At 44.4% G+C, this 15,000-nt stretch overlaps 22 non-coding genes across 22 annotated transcripts; all 22 read right to left on the bottom strand.

Annotated features, from left to right (window-relative positions):
• Positions 1 to 1,093: 1,093 nt before the first annotated feature.
• On the bottom strand, positions 1,094 to 1,212 carry LOC130399924 (5S ribosomal RNA). Its single transcript, XR_008902416.1, has one exon. It is a non-coding gene; the product is annotated as a 5S ribosomal RNA (ribosomal RNA).
• Positions 1,213 to 1,732: 520 nt separating this feature from the next.
• Positions 1,733 to 1,851, bottom strand: LOC130396336 (5S ribosomal RNA). The gene has a single exon (XR_008898985.1). It is a non-coding gene; the product is annotated as a 5S ribosomal RNA (ribosomal RNA).
• Positions 1,852 to 2,370: 519 nt separating this feature from the next.
• On the bottom strand, positions 2,371 to 2,489 carry LOC130396335 (5S ribosomal RNA). Its single transcript, XR_008898984.1, has one exon. It is a non-coding gene; the product is annotated as a 5S ribosomal RNA (ribosomal RNA).
• Positions 2,490 to 3,007: 518 nt separating this feature from the next.
• On the bottom strand, positions 3,008 to 3,127 carry LOC130400942 (5S ribosomal RNA). The gene has a single exon (XR_008903409.1). It is a non-coding gene; the product is annotated as a 5S ribosomal RNA (ribosomal RNA).
• A 528-nt stretch (positions 3,128 to 3,655) lies between these two features.
• On the bottom strand, positions 3,656 to 3,774 carry LOC130396334 (5S ribosomal RNA). Its single transcript, XR_008898983.1, has one exon. It is a non-coding gene; the product is annotated as a 5S ribosomal RNA (ribosomal RNA).
• Positions 3,775 to 4,292: 518 nt separating this feature from the next.
• Positions 4,293 to 4,411, bottom strand: LOC130396333 (5S ribosomal RNA). The gene has a single exon (XR_008898982.1). It is a non-coding gene; the product is annotated as a 5S ribosomal RNA (ribosomal RNA).
• Positions 4,412 to 4,940: 529 nt separating this feature from the next.
• On the bottom strand, positions 4,941 to 5,059 carry LOC130396332 (5S ribosomal RNA). Its single transcript, XR_008898981.1, has one exon. It is a non-coding gene; the product is annotated as a 5S ribosomal RNA (ribosomal RNA).
• Positions 5,060 to 5,588: 529 nt separating this feature from the next.
• Positions 5,589 to 5,707, bottom strand: LOC130396331 (5S ribosomal RNA). Its single transcript, XR_008898980.1, has one exon. It is a non-coding gene; the product is annotated as a 5S ribosomal RNA (ribosomal RNA).
• Positions 5,708 to 6,236: 529 nt separating this feature from the next.
• LOC130400765 (5S ribosomal RNA) lies at positions 6,237 to 6,356 on the bottom strand. The gene has a single exon (XR_008903238.1). It is a non-coding gene; the product is annotated as a 5S ribosomal RNA (ribosomal RNA).
• Positions 6,357 to 6,875: 519 nt separating this feature from the next.
• Positions 6,876 to 6,994, bottom strand: LOC130400009 (5S ribosomal RNA). The gene has a single exon (XR_008902496.1). It is a non-coding gene; the product is annotated as a 5S ribosomal RNA (ribosomal RNA).
• A 519-nt stretch (positions 6,995 to 7,513) lies between these two features.
• Positions 7,514 to 7,632, bottom strand: LOC130396330 (5S ribosomal RNA). The gene has a single exon (XR_008898979.1). It is a non-coding gene; the product is annotated as a 5S ribosomal RNA (ribosomal RNA).
• A 529-nt stretch (positions 7,633 to 8,161) lies between these two features.
• On the bottom strand, positions 8,162 to 8,280 carry LOC130396328 (5S ribosomal RNA). The gene has a single exon (XR_008898978.1). It is a non-coding gene; the product is annotated as a 5S ribosomal RNA (ribosomal RNA).
• A 520-nt stretch (positions 8,281 to 8,800) lies between these two features.
• Positions 8,801 to 8,919, bottom strand: LOC130399923 (5S ribosomal RNA). Its single transcript, XR_008902415.1, has one exon. It is a non-coding gene; the product is annotated as a 5S ribosomal RNA (ribosomal RNA).
• A 528-nt stretch (positions 8,920 to 9,447) lies between these two features.
• LOC130396327 (5S ribosomal RNA) lies at positions 9,448 to 9,566 on the bottom strand. The gene has a single exon (XR_008898977.1). It is a non-coding gene; the product is annotated as a 5S ribosomal RNA (ribosomal RNA).
• Positions 9,567 to 10,093: 527 nt separating this feature from the next.
• LOC130396325 (5S ribosomal RNA) lies at positions 10,094 to 10,212 on the bottom strand. The gene has a single exon (XR_008898975.1). It is a non-coding gene; the product is annotated as a 5S ribosomal RNA (ribosomal RNA).
• Positions 10,213 to 10,741: 529 nt separating this feature from the next.
• On the bottom strand, positions 10,742 to 10,860 carry LOC130396324 (5S ribosomal RNA). The gene has a single exon (XR_008898974.1). It is a non-coding gene; the product is annotated as a 5S ribosomal RNA (ribosomal RNA).
• Positions 10,861 to 11,388: 528 nt separating this feature from the next.
• LOC130396323 (5S ribosomal RNA) lies at positions 11,389 to 11,507 on the bottom strand. Its single transcript, XR_008898973.1, has one exon. It is a non-coding gene; the product is annotated as a 5S ribosomal RNA (ribosomal RNA).
• A 529-nt stretch (positions 11,508 to 12,036) lies between these two features.
• On the bottom strand, positions 12,037 to 12,155 carry LOC130396322 (5S ribosomal RNA). The gene has a single exon (XR_008898972.1). It is a non-coding gene; the product is annotated as a 5S ribosomal RNA (ribosomal RNA).
• Positions 12,156 to 12,683: 528 nt separating this feature from the next.
• Positions 12,684 to 12,802, bottom strand: LOC130396321 (5S ribosomal RNA). Its single transcript, XR_008898971.1, has one exon. It is a non-coding gene; the product is annotated as a 5S ribosomal RNA (ribosomal RNA).
• Positions 12,803 to 13,329: 527 nt separating this feature from the next.
• On the bottom strand, positions 13,330 to 13,448 carry LOC130396320 (5S ribosomal RNA). Its single transcript, XR_008898970.1, has one exon. It is a non-coding gene; the product is annotated as a 5S ribosomal RNA (ribosomal RNA).
• Positions 13,449 to 13,967: 519 nt separating this feature from the next.
• On the bottom strand, positions 13,968 to 14,086 carry LOC130396319 (5S ribosomal RNA). Its single transcript, XR_008898969.1, has one exon. It is a non-coding gene; the product is annotated as a 5S ribosomal RNA (ribosomal RNA).
• Positions 14,087 to 14,606: 520 nt separating this feature from the next.
• LOC130396317 (5S ribosomal RNA) lies at positions 14,607 to 14,725 on the bottom strand. Its single transcript, XR_008898968.1, has one exon. It is a non-coding gene; the product is annotated as a 5S ribosomal RNA (ribosomal RNA).
• Positions 14,726 to 15,000: the final 275 nt, after the last annotated feature.

Raw genomic sequence — 15,000 nt, 5'->3', positions numbered from 1 at the left:
CCGATCGTGCGCTCAACGATGCACCGGGCCAGACGGTGGGCTTCGTTGTATTCCTCATCATGGACGTCTCCCGGGTTATTCACAGGTGTGAAGAGGAATTATTTAAGGGGGGAAAATGCCGTGAAACGCACAGTGCATTCAGGATTAGGACTGATATATGTCGGTTTAAGCCTAATCAATTGTGTTTTAATGTCTTTAGCATTCATATAATTGCAGTCTATTTTTTTCGTAGGATACTCTGCTGTTGTCCTTGATGGGGATATATTTTAACCCTTTTTAACACAATTTTCCTGCGACATTCCTGCGTCTCCCCCTCCTACGGAGCCCATTTCAGCACCGTGTCAGTAGACAGTTACAATCCTACGACGTCGTGAGTGCAGCGAATGCGCGTTCACGTTAAGAGGAGTTTCGGGAAACGCTCCAAAGAAATTGACGATGGATCGCAAGATCCATCGTGAGAATGATCGTACGAGCGTGGATCCATCGTTATCGGGAAACGGGGCCCAGGCCCGACCCTGCTTAGCTTCCAAGTTCAGACGAGATCGGGCGTGTTCAGGGTGGTATGGCCGTAAGCAATTAGTGCAGGCGCAAAACCAGGTTTTATACAGTAGCACATAAGGAGTGAGAAAGCTGCTGAGGCTCGACGTTACACTTTTACAAAAACAATCATTAGTTAGATATAAACGGCAGTAATTGATTCAGTAGGACTCCTTATCCATGTAAACGATCATTGTGACATCTGAATTAATTAATTATCTGAAATACACTGCGTGTGCGTGTGATGTTAAATGTTTGAACCAAGGTTAACGGTTAAAGTGTCAGAGAATGGGTGGGGATTTTTTGACGTCCTCCCATGATCTGAAGTGAGCGTGCGTGTTTGTGTTGGTGAAAGTTTAAGAAATGTACAACTGTCGGTTCAGCTCTCTGGTGCTCCCTGCTGGCAGTATCACTATACTGTCCTCATGTTTCACAAAAACAGTTTTGAGAGACGTTGTCAGTTTTTGTATGTTGCTTAAATCCTCCAAAGCGGTTGGCAGTAAACATCAGGTCACGGTACGCCACGGAGTCAATGAGCTCGAGTTGAAAAAGAATAAGCTTACAGCACCTGGTATTCCCAGGCGGACTCCCATCCAAGTACTAACCAGGCCCGACCCTGCTTAGCTTCCGAGATCAGACGAGATCGGGCGTGTTCAGGGTGGTATGGCCGTAAGCAATTAGTGCAGGCGCAAAACCAGGTTTTATACAGTAGCACATAAGGAGTGAGAAAGCTGCTGAGGCTCGACGTTACACTTTTACAAAAACAATCATTAGTTAGATATAAACGGCAGTAATTGATTCAGTAGGACTCCTTATCCATGTAAACGATCATTGTGACATCTGAATTCATTAATTATCTGAAATACACTGCGTGTGCGTGTGATGTTAAATGTTTGAACCAAGGTTAACGGTTAAAGTGTCAGAGAATGGGTGGGGATTTTTTGACGTCCTCCCATGATCTGAAGTGAGCGTGCGTGTTTGTGTTGGTGAAAGTTTAAGAAATGTACAACTGTCGGTTCAGCTCTCTGGTGCTCCCTGCTGGCAGTATCACTATACTGTCCTCATGTTTCACAAAAATAGTTTTGAGAGACGTTGTCAGTTTTTGTATGTTGCTTAAATCCTCCAAAGCGGTTGGCAGTAAACATCAGGTCACGGTACGCCACGGAGTCAATGAGCTCGAGTTGAAAAAGAAATAAGCTTACAGCACCTGGTATTCCCAGGCGGTCTCCCATCCAAGTACTAACCAGGCCCGACCCTGCTTAGCTTCCGAGATCAGACGAGATCGGGCGTGTTCAGGGTGGTATGGCCGTAAGCAATTAGTGCAGGCGCAAAACCAGGTTTTATACAGTAGCACATAAGGAGTGAGAAAGCTGCTGAGGCTCGACGTTACACTTTTACAAAAACAATCATTAGTTAGATATAAACGGCAGTAATTGATTCAGTAGGACTCCTTATCCATGTAAACGATCATTGTGACATCTGAATTCATTAATTATCTGAAATACACTGCGTGTGCGTGTGATGTTAAATGTTTGAACCAAGGTTAACGGTTAAAGTGTCAGAGAATGGGTGGTGATTTTTTGACGTCCTCCCATGATCTGAAGTGAGCGTGCGTGTTTGTGTTGGTGAAAGTTTAAGAAATGTACAACTGTCGGTTCAGCTCTCTGGTGCTCCCTGCTGGCAGTATCACTATACTGTCCTCATGTTTCACAAAAATAGTTTTGAGAGACGTTGTCAGTTTTTGTATGTTGCTTAAATCCTCCAAAGCGGTTGGCAGTAAACATCAGGTCACGGTACGCCACGGAGTCAATGAGCTCGAGTTGAAAAAGAAAAAGCTTACAGCACCTGGTATTCCCAGGCGGTCTCCCATCCAAGTACTAACCAGGCCCGACCCTGCTTAGCTTCCGAGATCAGACGAGATCGGGCGTGTTCAGGGTGGTATGGCCGTAAGCAATAGTGCAGGCGCAAAACCAGGTTTTATACAGTAGCACATAAGGAGTGAGAAAGCTGCTGAGGCTCGACGTTACACTTTTACAAAAACAATCATTAGTTAGATATAAACGGCAGTAATTGATTCAGTAGGACTCCTTATCCATGTAAACGATCATTGTGACATCTGAATTCATTAATTATCTGAAATACACTGCGTGTGCGTGTGATGTTAAATGTTTGAACCAAGGTTAACGGTTAAAGTGTCAGAGAATGGGTGGTGATTTTTTGACGTCCTCCCATGATCTGAAGTGAGCGTGCGTGTTTGTGTTGGTGAAAGTTTAAGAAATGTACAACTGTCGGTTCAGCTCTCTGGTGCTCCCTGCTGGCAGTATCACTATACTGTCCTCATGTTTCACAAAAATAGTTTTGAGAGACGTTGTCAGTTTTTGTATGTTGCTTAAATCCTCCAAAGCGGTTGGCAGTAAACATCAGGTCACGGTACGCCACGGAGTCAATGAGCTCGAGTTGAAAAAGAAAAAGCTTACAGCACCTGGTATTCCCAGGCGGTCTCCCATCCAAGTACTAACCAGGCCCGACCCTGCTTAGCTTCCGAGATCAGACGAGATTCGGGCGTGTTCAGGGTGGTATGGCCGTAAGCAAATAGTGCAGGCGCAAAACCAGGTTTTATACAGTAGCACATAAGGAGTGAGAAAGCTGCTGAGGCTCGACGTTACACTTTTACAAAAACAATCATTAGTTAGATATAAACGGCAGTAATTGATTCAGTAGGACTCCTTATCCATGTAAACGATCATTGTGACATCTGAATTCATTAATTATCTGAAATACACTGCGTGTGCGTGTGATGTTAAATGTTTGAACCAAGGTTAACGGTTAAAGTGTCAGAGAATGGGTGGTGATTTTTTGACGTCCTCCCATGATCTGAAGTGAGCGTGCGTGTTTGTGTTGGTGAAAGTTTAAGAAATGTACAACTGTCGGTTCAGCTCTCTGGTGCTCCCTGCTGGCAGTATCACTATACTGTCCTCATGTTTCACAAAAATAGTTTTGAGAGACGTTGTCAGTTTTTGTATGTTGCTTAAATCCTCCAAAGCGGTTGGCAGTAAACATCAGGTCACGGTAGCCACGGTAGGCCACGGAGTCAATGAGCTCGAGTTGAAAAAGAAAAAGCTTACAGCACCTGGTATTCCCAGGCGGTCTCCCATCCAAGTACTAACCAGGCCCGACCCTGCTTAGCTTCCGAGATCAGACGAGATCGGGCGTGTTCAGGGTGGTATGGCCGTAAGCAATTAGTGCAGGCGCAAAACCAGGTTTATACAGTAGCACATAAGGAGTGAGAAAGCTGCTGAGGCTCGACGTTACACTTTTACAAAAACAATCATTAGTTAGATATAAACGGCAGTAATTGATTCAGTAGGACTCCTTATCCATGTAAACGATCATTGTGACATCTGAATTCATTAATTATCTGAAATACACTGCGTGTGCGTGTGATGTTAAATGTTTGAACCAAGGTTAACGGTTAAAGTGTCAGAGAATGGGTGGTGATTTTTTGACGTCCTCCCATGATCTGAAGTGAGCGTGCGTGTTTGTGTTGGTGAAAGTTTAAGAAATGTACAACTGTCGGTTCAGCTCTCTGGTGCTCCCTGCTGGCAGTATCACTATACTGTCCTCATGTTTCACAAAAATAGTTTTGAGAGACGTTGTCAGTTTTTGTATGTTGCTTAAATCCTCCAAAGCGGTTGGCAGTAAACATCAGGTCACGGTACGCCACGGAGTCAATGAGCTCGAGTTGAAAAAGAAAAAGCTTACAGCACCTGGTATTCCCAGGCGGTCTCCCATCCAAGTACTAACCAGGCCCGACCCTGCTTAGCTTCCGAGATCAGACGAGATCGGGCGTGTTCAGGGTGGTATGGCCGTAAGCAATTAGTGCAGGCGCAAAACCAGGTTTTATACAGTAGCACATAAGGAGTGAGAAAGCTGCTGAGGCTCGACGTTACACTCTTACAAAAACAATCATTAGTTAGATATAAACGGCAGTAATTGATTCAGTAGGACTCCTTATCCATGTAAACGATCATTGTGACATCTGAATTCATTAATTATCTGAAATACACTGCGTGTGCGTGTGATGTTAAATGTTTGAACCAAGGTTAACGGTTAAAGTGTCAGAGAATGGGTGGTGATTTTTTGACGTCCTCCCATGATCTGAAGTGAGCGTGCGTGTTTGTGTTGGTGAAAGTTTAAGAAATGTACAACTGTCGGTTCAGCTCTCTGGTGCTCCCTGCTGGCAGTATCACTATACTGTCCTCATGTTTCACAAAAATAGTTTTGAGAGACGTTGTCAGTTTTTGTATGTTGCTTAAATCCTCCAAAGCGGTTGGCAGTAAACATCAGGTCACGGTACGCCACGGTAGGCCACGGAGTCAATGAGCTCGAGTTGAAAAAGAAAAAGCTTACAGCACCTGGTATTCCCAGGCGGTCTCCCATCCAAGTACTAACCAGGCCCGACCCTGCTTAGCTTCCGAGATCAGACGAGATCGGGCGTGTTCAGGGTGGTATGGCCGTAAGCAATTAGTGCAGGCGCAAAACCAGGTTTTATACAGTAGCACATAAGGAGTGAGAAAGCTGCTGAGGCTCGACGTTACACTCTTACAAAAACAATCATTAGTTAGATATAAACGGCAGTAATTGATTCAGTAGGACTCCTTATCCATGTAAACGATCATTGTGACATCTGAATTCATTAATTATCTGAAATACACTGCGTGTGCGTGTGATGTTAAATGTTTGAACCAAGGTTAACGGTTAAAGTGTCAGAGAATGGGTGGTGATTTTTTGACGTCCTCCCATGATCTGAAGTGAGCGTGCGTGTTTGTGTTGGTGAAAGTTTAAGAAATGTACAACTGTCGGTTCAGCTCTCTGGTGCTCCCTGCTGGCAGTATCACTATACTGTCCTCATGTTTCACAAAAATAGTTTTGAGAGACGTTGTCAGTTTTTGTATGTTGCTTAAATCCTCCAAAGCGGTTGGCAGTAAACATCAGGTCACGGTACGCCACGGTAGGCCACGGAGTCAATGAGCTCGAGTTGAAAAAGAAAAAGCTTACAGCACCTGGTATTCCCAGGCGGTCTCCCATCCAAGTACTAACCAGGCCCGACCCTGCTTAGCTTCCGAGATCAGACGAGATCGGGCGTGTTCAGGGTGGTATGGCCGTAAGCAAATAGTGCAGGCGCAAAACCAGGTTTTATACAGTAGCACATAAGGAGTGAGAAAGCTGCTGAGGCTCGACGTTACACTCTTACAAAAACAATCATTAGTTAGATATAAACGGCAGTAATTGATTCAGTAGGACTCCTTATCCATGTAAACGATCATTGTGACATCTGAATTCATTAATTATCTGAAATACACTGCGTGTGCGTGTGATGTTAAATGTTTGAACCAAGGTTAACGGTTAAAGTGTCAGAGAATGGGTGGTGATTTTTTGACGTCCTCCCATGATCTGAAGTGAGCGTGCGTGTTTGTGTTGGTGAAAGTTTAAGAAATGTACAACTGTCGGTTCAGCTCTCTGGTGCTCCCTGCTGGCAGTATCACTATACTGTCCTCATGTTTCACAAAAATAGTTTTGAGAGACGTTGTCAGTTTTTGTATGTTGCTTAAATCCTCCAAAGCGGTTGGCAGTAAACATCAGGTCACGGTACGCCACGGTAGGCCACGGAGTCAATGAGCTCGAGTTGAAAAAGAAAAAGCTTACAGCACCTGGTATTCCCAGGCGGTCTCCCATCCAAGTACTAACCAGGCCCGACCCTGCTTAGCTTCCGAGATTCAGACGAGATCGGGCGTGTTCAGGGTGGTATGGCCGTAAGCAAATTAGTGCAGGCGCAAAACCAGGTTTTATACAGTAGCACATAAGGAGTGAGAAAGCTGCTGAGGCTCGACGTTACACTTTACAAAAACAATCATTAGTTAGATATAAACGGCAGTAATTGATTCAGTAGGACTCCTTATCCATGTAAACGATCATTGTGACATCTGAATTCATTAATTATCTGAAATACACTGCGTGTGCGTGTGATGTTAAATGTTTGAACCAAGGTTAACGGTTAAAGTGTCAGAGAATGGGTGGTGATTTTTTGACGTCCTCCCATGATCTGAAGTGAGCGTGCGTGTTTGTGTTGGTGAAAGTTTAAGAAATGTACAACTGTCGGTTCAGCTCTCTGGTGCTCCCTGCTGGCAGTATCACTATACTGTCCTCATGTTTCACAAAAATAGTTTTGAGAGACGTTGTCAGTTTTTGTATGTTGCTTAAATCCTCCAAAGCGGTTGGCAGTAAACATCAGGTCACGGTACGCCACGGAGTCAATGAGCTCGAGTTGAAAAAGAAAAAGCTTACAGCACCTGGTATTCCCAGGCGGTCTCCCATCCAAGTACTAACCAGGCCCGACCCTGCTTAGCTTCCGAGATCAGACGAGATCGGGCGTGTTCAGGGTGGTATGGCCGTAAGACAATTAGTGCAGGCGCAAAACCAGGTTTTATACAGTAGCACATAAGGAGTGAGAAAGCTGCTGAGGCTCGACGTTACACTTTTACAAAAACAATCATTAGTTAGATATAAACGGCAGTAATTGATTCAGTAGGACTCCTTATCCATGTAAACGATCATTGTGACATCTGAATTCATTAATTATCTGAAATACACTGCGTGTGCGTGTGATGTTAAATGTTTGAACCAAGGTTAACGGTTAAAGTGTCAGAGAATGGGTGGTGATTTTTTGACGTCCTCCCATGATCTGAAGTGAGCGTGCGTGTTTGTGTTGGTGAAAGTTTAAGAAATGTACAACTGTCGGTTCAGCTCTCTGGTGCTCCCTGCTGGCAGTATCACTATACTGTCCTCATGTTTCACAAAAACAGTTTTGAGAGACGTTGTCAGTTTTTGTATGTTGCTTAAATCCTCCAAAGCGGTTGGCAGTAAACATCAGGTCACGGTACGCCACGGAGTCAATGAGCTCGAGTTGAAAAAGAAAAGCTTACAGCACCTGGTATTCCCAGGCGGTCTCCCATCCAAGTACTAACCAGGCCCGACCCTGCTTAGCTTCCGAGATCAGACGAGATCGGGCGTGTTCAGGGTGGTATGGCCGTAAGCAATTAGTGCAGGCGCAAAACCAGGTTTTATACAGTAGCACATAAGGAGTGAGAAAGCTGCTGAGGCTCGACGTTACACTCTTACAAAAACAATCATTAGTTAGATATAAACGGCAGTAATTGATTCAGTAGGACTCCTTATCCATGTAAACGATCATTGTGACATCTGAATTCATTAATTATCTGAAATACACTGCGTGTGCGTGTGATGTTAAATGTTTGAACCAAGGTTAACGGTTAAAGTGTCAGAGAATGGGTGGTGATTTTTTGACGTCCTCCCATGATCTGAAGTGAGCGTGCGTGTTTGTGTTGGTGAAAGTTTAAGAAATGTACAACTGTCGGTTCAGCTCTCTGGTGCTCCCTGCTGGCAGTATCACTATACTGTCCTCATGTTTCACAAAAATAGTTTTGAGAGACGTTGTCAGTTTTTGTATGTTGCTTAAATCCTCCAAAGCGGTTGGCAGTAAACATCAGGTCACGGTACGCCACGGTAGGCCACGGAGTCAATGAGCTCGAGTTGAAAAAGAAAAAGCTTACAGCACCTGGTATTCCCAGGCGGTCTCCCATCCAAGTACTAACCAGGCCCGACCCTGCTTAGCTTCCGAGATCAGACGAGATCGGGCGTGTTCAGGGTGGTATGGCCGTAAGCAAATTAGTGCAGGCGCAAAACCAGGTTTTATACAGTAGCACATAAGGAGTGAGAAAGCTGCTGAGGCTCGACGTTACACTTTTACAAAAACAATCATTAGTTAGATATAAACGGCAGTAATTGATTCAGTAGGACTCCTTATCCATGTAAACGATCATTGTGACATCTGAATTCATTAATTATCTGAAATACACTGCGTGTGCGTGTGATGTTAAATGTTTGAACCAAGGTTAACGGTTAAAGTGTCAGAGAATGGGTGGTGATTTTTTGACGTCCTCCCATGATCTGAAGTGAGCGTGCGTGTTTGTGTTGGTGAAAGTTTAAGAAATGTACAACTGTCGGTTCAGCTCTCTGGTGCTCCCTGCTGGCAGTATCACTATACTGTCCTCATGTTTCACAAAAATAGTTTTGAGAGACGTTGTCAGTTTTTGTATGTTGCTTAAATCCTCCAAAGCGGTTGGCAGTAAACATCAGGTCACGGTACGCCACGGAGTCAATGAGCTCGAGTTGAAAAAGAAAAAGCTTACAGCACCTGGTATTCCCAGGCGGACTCCCATCCAAGTACTAACCAGGCCCGACCCTGCTTAGCTTCCGAGATCAGACGAGATCGGGCGTGTTCAGGGTGGTATGGCCGTAAGCAATTAGTGCAGGCGCAAAACCAGGTTTTATACAGTAGCACATAAGGAGTGAGAAAGCTGCTGAGGCTCGACGTTACACTTTACAAAAACAATCATTAGTTAGATATAAACGGCAGTAATTGATTCAGTAGGACTCCTTATCCATGTAAACGATCATTGTGACATCTGAATTCATTAATTATCTGAAATACACTGCGTGTGCGTGTGATGTTAAATGTTTGAACCAAGGTTAACGGTTAAAGTGTCAGAGAATGGGTGGTGATTTTTTGACGTCCTCCCATGATCTGAAGTGAGCGTGCGTGTTTGTGTTGGTGAAAGTTTAAGAAATGTACAACTGTCGGTTCAGCTCTCTGGTGCTCCCTGCTGGCAGTATCACTATACTGTCCTCATGTTTCACAAAAATAGTTTTGAGAGACGTTGTCAGTTTTTGTATGTTGCTTAAATCCTCCAAAGCGGTTGGCAGTAAACATCAGGTCACGGTAAGCCACGGTAGGCCACGGAGTCAATGAGCTCGAGTTGAAAAAGAAAAAGCTTACAGCACCTGGTATTCCCAGGCGGTCTCCCATCCAAGTACTAACCAGGCCCGACCCTGCTTAGCTTCCGAGATCAGACGAGATCGGGCGTGTTCAGGGTGGTATGGCCGTAAGCAATTAGTGCAGGCGCAAAACCAGGTTTTATACAGTAGCACATAAGGAGTGAGAAAGCTGCTGAGGCTCGACGTTACACTTTTACAAAAACAATCATTAGTTAGATATAAACGGCAGTAATTGATTCAGTAGGACTCCTTATCCATGTAAACGATCATTGTGACATCTGAATTCATTAATTATCTGAAATACACTGCGTGTGCGTGTGATGTTAAATGTTTGAACCAAGGTTAACGGTTAAAGTGTCAGAGAATGGGTGGTGATTTTTGACGTCCTCCCATGATCTGAAGTGAGCGTGCGTGTTTGTGTTGGTGAAAGTTTAAGAAATGTACAACTGTCGGTTCAGCTCTCTGGTGCTCCCTGCTGGCAGTATCACTATACTGTCCTCATGTTTCACAAAAATAGTTTTGAGAGACGTTGTCAGTTTTTGTATGTTGCTTAAATCCTCCAAAGCGGTTGGCAGTAAACATCAGGTCACGGTACGCACGGTAGGCCACGGAGTCAATGAGCTCGAGTTGAAAAAGAAAAAGCTTACAGCACCTGGTATTCCCAGGCGGTCTCCCATCCAAGTACTAACCAGGCCCGACCCTGCTTAGCTTCCGAGATCAGACGAGATCGGGCGTGTTCAGGGTGGTATGGCCGTAAGCAATTAGTGCAGGCGCAAAACCAGGTTTTATACAGTAGCACATAAGGAGTGAGAAAGCTGCTGAGGCTCGACGTTACACTTTTACAAAAACAATCATTAGTTAGATATAAACGGCAGTAATTGATTCAGTAGGACTCCTTATCCATGTAAACGATCATTGTGACATCTGAATTCATTAATTATCTGAAATACACTGCGTGTGCGTGTGATGTTAAATGTTTGAACCAAGGTTAACGGTTAAAGTGTCAGAGAATGGGTGGTGATTTTTTGACGTCCTCCCATGATCTGAAGTGAGCGTGCGTGTTTGTGTTGGTGAAAGTTTAAGAAATGTACAACTGTCGGTTCAGCTCTCTGGTGCTCCCTGCTGGCAGTATCACTATACTGTCCTCATGTTTCACAAAAATAGTTTTGAGAGACGTTGTCAGTTTTTGTATGTTGCTTAAATCCTCCAAAGCGGTTGGCAGTAAACATCAGGTCACGGTACGCCACGGTAGGCCACGGAGTCAATGAGCTCGAGTTGAAAAAGAAAAAGCTTACAGCACCTGGTATTCCCAGGCGGTCTCCCATCCAAGTACTAACCAGGCCCGACCCTGCTTAGCTTCCGAGATCAGACGAGATCGGGCGTGTTCAGGGTGGTATGGCCGTAAGCAATTAGTGCAGGCGCAAAACCAGGTTTTATACAGTAGCACATAAGGAGTGAGAAAGCTGCTGAGGCTCGACGTTACACTTTACAAAAACAATCATTAGTTAGATATAAACGGCAGTAATTGATTCAGTAGGACTCCTTATCCATGTAAACGATCATTGTGACATCTGAATTCATTAATTATCTGAAATACACTGCGTGTGCGTGTGATGTTAAATGTTTGAACCAAGGTTAACGGTTAAAGTGTCAGAGAATGGGTGGTGATTTTTTGACGTCCTCCCATGATCTGAAGTGAGCGTGCGTGTTTGTGTTGGTGAAAGTTTAAGAAATGTACAACTGTCGGTTCAGCTCTCTGGTGCTCCCTGCTGGCAGTATCACTATACTGTCCTCATGTTTCACAAAAATAGTTTTGAGAGACGTTGTCAGTTTTTGTATGTTGCTTAAATCCTCCAAAGCGGTTGGCAGTAAACATCAGGTCACGGTACGCCACGGTAGGCCACGGAGTCAATGAGCTCGAGTTGAAAAAGAAAAAGCTTACAGCACCTGGTATTCCCAGGCGGTCTCCCATCCAAGTACTAACCAGGCCCGACCCTGCTTAGCTTCCGAGATCAGACGAGATCGGGCGTGTTCAGGGTGGTATGGCCGTAAGCAATTAGTGCAGGCGCAAAACCAGGTTTTATACAGTAGCACATAAGGAGTGAGAAAGCTGCTGAGGCTCGACGTTACACTTTTACAAAAACAATCATTAGTTAGATATAAACGGCAGTAATTGATTCAGTAGGACTCCTTATCCATGTAAACGATCATTGTGACATCTGAATTCATTAATTATCTGAAATACACTGCGTGTGCGTGTGATGTTAAATGTTTGAACCAAGGTTAACGGTTAAAGTGTCAGAGAATGGGTGGTGATTTTTTGACGTCCTCCCATGATCTGAAGTGAGCGTGCGTGTTTGTGTTGGTGAAAGTTTAAGAAATGTACAACTGTCGGTTCAGCTCTCTGGTGCTCCCTGCTGGCAGTATCACTATACTGTCCTCATGTTTCACAAAAATAGTTTTGAGAGACGTTGTCAGTTTTTGTATGTTGCTTAAATCCTCCAAAGCGGTTGGCAGTAAACATCAGGTCACGGTACGCCACGGTAGGCCACGGAGTCAATGAGCTCGAGTTGAAAAAGAAAAAGCTTACAGCACCTGGTATTCCCAGGCGGTCTCCCATCCAAGTACTAACCAGGCCCGACCCTGCTTAGCTTCCGAGATCAGACGAGATCGGGCGTGTTCAGGGTGGTATGGCCGTAAGCAATTAGTGCAGGCGCAAAACCAGGTTTTATACAGTAGCACATAAGGAGTGAGAAAGCTGCTGAGGCTCGACGTTACACTTTACAAAAACAATCATTAGTTAGATATAAACGGCAGTAATTGATTCAGTAGGACTCCTTATCCATGTAAACGATCATTGTGACATCTGAATTCATTAATTATCTGAAATACACTGCGTGTGCGTGTGATGTTAAATGTTTGAACCAAGGTTAACGGTTAAAGTGTCAGAGAATGGGTGGTGATTTTTTGACGTCCTCCCATGATCTGAAGTGAGCGTGCGTGTTTGTGTTGGTGAAAGTTTAAGAAATGTACAACTGTCGGTTCAGCTCTCTGGTGCTCCCTGCTGGCAGTATCACTATACTGTCCTCATGTTTCACAAAAATAGTTTTGAGAGACGTTGTCAGTTTTTGTATGTTGCTTAAATCCTCCAAAGCGGTTGGCAGTAAACATCAGGTCACGGTACGCCACGGTAGGCCACGGAGTCAATGAGCTCGAGTTGAAAAAGAAAAAGCTTACAGCACCTGGTATTCCCAGGCGGTCTCCCATCCAAGTACTAACCAGGCCCGACCCTGCTTAGCTTCCGAGATCAGACGAGATCGGGCGTGTTCAGGGTGGTATGGCCGTAAGCAATTAGTGCAGGCGCAAAACCAGGTTTATACAGTAGCACATAAGGAGTGAGAAAGCTGCTGAGGCTCGACGTTACACTTTACAAAAACAATCATTAGTTAGATATAAACGGCAGTAATTGATTCAGTAGGACTCCTTATCCATGTAAACGATCATTGTGACATCTGAATTCATTAATTATCTGAAATACACTGCGTGTGCGTGTGATGTTAAATGTTTGAACCAAGGTTAACGGTTAAAGTGTCAGAGAATGGGTGGTGATTTTTTGACGTCCTCCCATGATCTGAAGTGAGCGTGCGTGTTTGTGTTGGTGAAAGTTTAAGAAATGTACAACTGTCGGTTCAGCTCTCTGGTGCTCCCTGCTGGCAGTATCACTATACTGTCCTCATGTTTCACAAAAATAGTTTTGAGAGACGTTGTCAGTTTTTGTATGTTGCTTAAATCCTCCAAAGCGGTTGGCAGTAAACATCAGGTCACGGTACGCCACGGTAGGCCACGGAGTCAATGAGCTCGAGTTGAAAAAGAAAAAGCTTACAGCACCTGGTATTCCCAGGCGGTCTCCCATCCAAGTACTAACCAGGCCCGACCCTGCTTAGCTTCCGAGATCAGACGAGATCGGGCGTGTTCAGGGTGGTATGGCCGTAAGCAATTAGTGCAGGCGCAAAACCAGGTTTTATACAGTAGCACATAAGGAGTGAGAAAGCTGCTGAGGCTCGACGTTACACTCTTACAAAAACAATCATTAGTTAGATATAAACGGCAGTAATTGATTCAGTAGGACTCCTTATCCATGTAAACGATCATTGTGACATCTGAATTCATTAATTATCTGAAATACACTGCGTGTGCGTGTGATGTTAAATGTTTGAACCAAGGTTAACGGTTAAAGTGTCAGAGAATGGGTGGTGATTTTTTGACGTCCTCCCATGATCTGAAGTGAGCGTGCGTGTTTGTGTTGGTGAAAGTTTAAGAAATGTACAACTGTCGGTTCAGCTCTCTGGTGCTCCCTGCTGGCAGTATCACTATACTGTCCTCATGTTTCACAAAAATAGTTTTGAGAGACGTTGTCAGTTTTTGTATGTTGCTTAAATCCTCCAAAGCGGTTGGCAGTAAACATCAGGTCACGGTACGCCACGGAGTCAATGAGCTCGAGTTGAAAAAGAAAAAGCTTACAGCACCTGGTATTCCCAGGCGGTCTCCCATCCAAGTACTAACCAGGCCCGACCCTGCTTAGCTTCCGAGATCAGACGAGATCGGGCGTGTTCAGGGTGGTATGGCCGTAAGCAATTAGTGCAGGCGCAAAACCAGGTTTTATACAGTAGCACATAAGGAGTGAGAAAGCTGCTGAGGCTCGACGTTACACTCTTACAAAAACAATCATTAGTTAGATATAAACGGCAGTAATTGATTCAGTAGGACTCCTTATCCATGTAAACGATCATTGTGACATCTGAATTCATTAATTATCTGAAATACACTGCGTGTGCGTGTGATGTTAAATGTTTGAACCAAGGTTAACGGTTAAAGTGTCAGAGAATGGGTGGTGATTTTTTGACGTCCTCCCATGATCTGAAGTGAGCGTGCGTGTTTGTGTTGGTGAAAGTTTAAGAAATGTACAACTGTCGGTTCAGCTCTCTGGTGCTCCCTGCTGGCAGTATCACTATACTGTCCTCATGTTTCACAAAAATAGTTTTGAGAGACGTTGTCAGTTTTTGTATGTTGCTTAAAATCCTCCAAAGCGGTTGGCAGTAAACATCAGGTCACGGTACGCCACGGAGTCAATGAGCTCGAGTTGAAAAAGAAAAAGCTTACAGCACCTGGTATTCCCAGGCGGTCTCCCATCCAAGTACTAACCAGGCCCGACCCTGCTTAGCTTCCGAGATCAGACGAGATCGGGCGTGTTCAGGGTGGTATGGCCGTAAGCAATTAGTGCAGGCGCAAAACCAGGTTTTATACAGTAGCACATAAGGAGTGAGAAAGCTGCTGAGGCTCGACGTTACACTCTTACAAAAACAATCATTAGTTAGATATAAACGGCAGTAATTGATTCAGTAGGACTCCTTATCCATGTAAACGATCATTGTGACATCTGAATTCATTAATTATCTGAAATACACTGCGTGTGCGTGTGATGTTAAATGTTTGAACCAAGGTTAACGGTTAAAGTGTCAGAGAATGGGTGGTGATTTTTTGACGTCC

This window comes from Gadus chalcogrammus, chromosome 12 (assembly GCF_026213295.1).
Source record: "Gadus chalcogrammus isolate NIFS_2021 chromosome 12, NIFS_Gcha_1.0, whole genome shotgun sequence".
Classification (NCBI taxonomy): Eukaryota; Metazoa; Chordata; class Actinopteri; order Gadiformes; family Gadidae; genus Gadus; species Gadus chalcogrammus.
Note: the sequence above shows the minus strand (reverse complement) of the source record. Positions and strands in the feature narration are given on the sequence as shown.